Below are 4,750 nucleotides of genomic sequence, written 5' to 3' on the forward strand. Positions count from 1 at the left end.
ATTTATTCTGGAAGAAGGGCATTGTTGGAAGTGTTTGTGATCACGTTGCTGAGATCAAGGGCATAACCTATAGGAGAGCTTGAAGGTAATTTAAAAAGAGCAAGGAATAGTAGGGAAAGATCAATGAAACCCTAAGAAGCATGGAGACGGAGACGGGACACGCACACAGCACGGATATGCAGACATGTGATTTTTCCAAAATCTAGGATGAAAGGGAAGATAGGGAAATAGGAGTAGTCCTACGTTGGTTGGTCGGACATGGGAGAGCATTGGGAAATGTCATCCAGGTCAAGGAGCAAAGCTGGCTCGAGCTACAGAAACTTTTGCTAAAATAATGAAGGAACCAGCACCCTCTACACTCTCTCTTAGGCTTGTGCAGCTACCTTCGGGTGTTGAAAAAGTCATTGATTCCCGATGCCAAGCTACTATTAAGTGTTCACTTCTTTTTTGCTAGGTTTCATTGATTTGTTGTGGATGATGGAAAGCTGTCGGGCTTACCGACCGGGCTAACTATGAATCAGAAATGATATTGGTACCATTCTATAAAAAAAAAACGAGGGGGCCCGCGCGGGAATCAACGGCATCCGAGGTGTGTAAGGTGCTTGATCCGAGCACCATTTTTTCGTGTATATATGTATATTCGAAAAATGGTGCTCGGATCAAGCACCTTACACACCTCGGATGCCGTTGATTCCCGCGCGGGCCCCCTCGTTTTTTTTTATAGAATTTTTGGACGGCTCGGATCGGCCGTCCGGTGGCCGGAGACGGCCCGGCGCGGCCGTCCCTACGATTTCGGTACCGACCCCGTCGGTACCTGTAGCACTACTCTGTATGGCATAGTTACCAAGCTTCAAGGGAACCTGCTTACTAACAGATAGGCACGAAAAGCCCGTTGACACATCAGGCACTGAAAGACTCTTTTTTTCTTGCTTAAAAAGACGCTCTTTACGCAATCACAAAGAAGAAGCATCATCTATCTCTATCTGGTATCGTCAGTTAGTGATGATTGAGATCACCTTTGTTCAATGACACGGACACGTTTGGGGATACATTAAATACATAAATTAATAATTATTTACGTATGTGTACATATAAAATTCATATAATATGTCAAGATGTTATTTTTTCTACATTAAAGATTAAAATTCAAAAAAAAAAATTGAGAATTGCATATCGTGTTTTCTGCATAACACAGATTATAACTTTTCGTATTTCTTAATTTTATCTAGAATATTTCTTAATTTAACCATAGAATATTGCACTTTCTGTCCTTAAGTTATTTAATATTAGGCCTTAATTAATTCGTTCACATTTCAAACATTACAGTTTTTTTTTACCAAGTTTTAAGTTTTAAAAACTATGGCCCAAATTACAGTGATTGAAAAGCGCGAGGCGAAGGTGAGGTGACAAAGCCCATAAAAGACAAGCCACGAAGCAAAGCGAGTGCCTCATTGAAGCGAGGCAGGCGTTGTAAATACACACACACACACAAATAAATGAGCAATATTCACTACAACCTATTGCAAAATATAATTTTTATGGGGTCAAAATATAATTTTAAATAGGGTTAAAATTGTTATTTTTCATCAGATCTACCTATACCTATTTTTGACTCTCTGACCCACCACTCAGCCCTCAATCTCACTCGAAACCTGGTTTTGGATTTGGACCCAATTGATTTTAACTGAAATCGGAAGGACCTAGACAAGTTCGAGCACAACTGAAGTTCGTCAGTGGTTGGAAATCATTTTCCGGTGGACGGCGAGGGTGGAAAAAGGTCGGCGGTGGATGGGTGTTAAGTTTCGAAGGGTTTTGATCGCCGACGAGGGACAACGGTGACTAGGTGTGAGGTTTCGAGGGTTGAAAGTGGTGGGCGGTGGATGGGTGTTTAGACGCCGACGAGGGCTGTATAGGCGCCGATGAGGGTCGACGAAGGCTGGGTGTACGGTTTCGACGCCTAGTCAAGCTTTTAAGGCGCCTCACGACTAGTTGATACGAGTCACGACTAGTCGTTCGCCTCATGCAACCTCGCCTTGCCTCACACCTCTGAGGCGGTATAGGGTCGCCTCACGCCTTGTCACGACTTTTAAATCACAAGCCCAAAATGTGTCCCTGCATTTATCGGATACGTGAACAAAGCGTGTCCGACTTACGAAAAAATAATTAAATATTCAAACACATTTTCACGTGTCGACACTCGACACCTATTGGGAACGTGTCGAGCGTGTCTGTGTCCAACACGTTTGGGATATGGATATGAAAGGCCCAGAGACCTATCCGTCCTTAGATGAAACCCATTGGATTGGAACAATTGAAGAACTCTCTGATACTTGCTACTAGATCTTTACAGGAGAAAGTCTAAAGGAATGAAGTACATTATTAAATGCAAAAGTCTTTTAGTTCATGTGAAAGAATATAAATAAACAGGGGATGCTTATCCAGTTCAGATACATATGTACTGGCAACACACATGATAGAATTAGCAATGCCAAAAGATTTCAACTTTATCCAAGCAAATGCAGAAAAAAGGCAACAAGTTGGAAGCGAACAGCTAACAAATGCATTAAGTCACCTAATGTGGTAAACATATTAAAGAAACTCTACATGGGAAAAAGTGGTTTTTAAGTTGGTAAACAAAACAAAAACTGTTGATTTTGACATTGGTACTACTGTTGCATTATATTAACGCTATCTTAAGTAAAGTCTACTTAAGCATATAGGACACGTCCAGCAAGACTTTGCGTCTCCAGATCGAGGGCTTTCCAACAGCCATCTCACAACTCTTTCAAACAGGAAAACAATAATGGCTACAATTTGGTTATGCAGAACATTATGGATCCTATGAATCAATTATCAAAGCAAAAGGAGGCCACACAGGCCACTTTGCAGCATCCCCTTGAGCTATGCATATTCAGGATGCACTCCCACTATCGCATACTCTTTAAAGGAAGTGGCAACAGTTATTGCCATAGAATTCTGAATTTAACGGAAAGAAGCACATGTTTATAGGCACAAAGGGTCATGTATTTTTGACGCAGGAGCTTAGCCTTGGTAGCCATGCGGATGACGAAGGCTTATCTTAACAAGTTCAAAGTATCTATTTAGTTTCTAGTCAAAGTGTCTGTCAAGTTTCTAGTTAATGACTTTTAGTTTCTGGTCCAAGTATTTATTATGTGTCTTAATTATCTAGTAAGCGTTGTCTTTGTTTTAATAGTGGTCTAGATATTTGGAAGGTCTTGATTAAAATTGTTGACTTTATTAAGTCTTGGAAGTGTAAAATTTGTAATGCCTACAAATAGTTGATTTAATCAAATGAGGAGGAGTTTGAGTTGATTATTAAATATTGTGCAAGTGCATCTTGCTTGGAGTCTTGGAAGTGTAAAATTTGTAATGCCTACAAATAGTTGATTTAATCAAATGAGGAGGAGTTTGAGTTGATTATTAAATATTGTGCAAGTGCATCTTGCTTGGAGTGAGTAATTCCTCCTACAACCAAGCGAGTGGCTCGGTCGCTTCGAATGGCATCCACGATTAGTAGCATCAAGTGACATCCACTACCCCCGGTTGAGTGGCATCCCGGGACTATCCTAACATCGCAGGTCTCGGCCTACGTCAATTTTGCAACTTCCAGGCCTGGAAGCAAAAGAAAATGATTTCTTGCTTTTATCAGCGGCAAAGAAAATGGTATTGATAGAGTGCCAAGGGGAAGACCCATCTAAAATGAAGCAAAAGCATGTAACCTATGAAGCACCAACATTCGGCCCCCTTGTGCATGAATCATGATGGACACACGGGAGTATGCACATGACAGGCCTGGTGGTGTGCCCATTTAATTTTCTTTTGGTTTGGGTGGACACGTGTGTGACATACTGAGAGAAATCTCACATTTACCAAACGTTTTTGGGGATGAAGCTGTAATACTTAAAAACATTATCATGAAATTTGCATAAAAGAAAATGATCTTTTTATGTTATTCTTGCACTATTGAAACTTCAACTTGTGCCTCCGATTGTATTCTTAATGGAATATAGGTCAATTACAAAGAAACAAGTCTTAGTTTTCATTACAACAACAACAACATAACACAACCCATCTAATCCCCAATAATTGAGGGTATAGGCGGGGGATGATTGGAGACAGACCTAACCTTTGGCAATATATACACAAAGTGGCTGCTCTCAGAATACCACTAAAACAGTGGCCCCCCTAAACCTCCAGGAACCGAGGAGCTACAATGACGTTTTGTTGTAAAACCTTGCCCTCAAATCAAAACCAAATGGCATCAGAGAGGACAGATCTAGAGACCCCAAATCAATTTATGTGCACATTACCATACTTTCTTCATTGATAGTTTTCATTAGTTCTATTTAATTGTGGATAAAGTATTATGTTAAGGAAATGAATCCTACATTGCTTGGGAGTGGAATGCGTGATCACTTAATAACATTTGAGATCTCTCCACTCATTGCCAATTGGTTTTGAGATGGATATAAAGTTTTCACATGATATCAGAGCGGGGCCCGTTCCACCCTACATTTTAAAAATTCACAATCCACACTCGACAACTAGCAAAAAAATGCTGCACGATGATAGGATCCAAAAGTGGCCACACGTGACATACCTCAAATGCGGCTGCATGTGAGGGGGGATGTTAAGGAAATGAATCCCACATTACTTGGGAGTGGAATGAGCGATCACTTAATAACATTTCGAACCTCTCCACTTATTACCAATTGGTTTTGAAATAGAT

General features: G+C 40.6%; 1 non-coding gene across 1 annotated transcript; it reads right to left on the bottom strand.

The window, feature by feature from the left end:
• Nucleotides 1-4,238: 4,238 nt before the first annotated feature.
• On the bottom strand, nucleotides 4,239-4,347 carry LOC131318244 (small nucleolar RNA snoR100). The gene has a single exon (XR_009197575.1). It is a non-coding gene; the product is annotated as a small nucleolar RNA snoR100 (small nucleolar RNA).
• Between the last annotated feature and the right edge of the window lie 403 nt (nucleotides 4,348-4,750).

This window comes from Rhododendron vialii, chromosome 2a (assembly GCF_030253575.1).
Source record: "Rhododendron vialii isolate Sample 1 chromosome 2a, ASM3025357v1".
In the NCBI taxonomy this organism is placed as follows: Eukaryota; Viridiplantae; Streptophyta; class Magnoliopsida; order Ericales; family Ericaceae; genus Rhododendron; species Rhododendron vialii.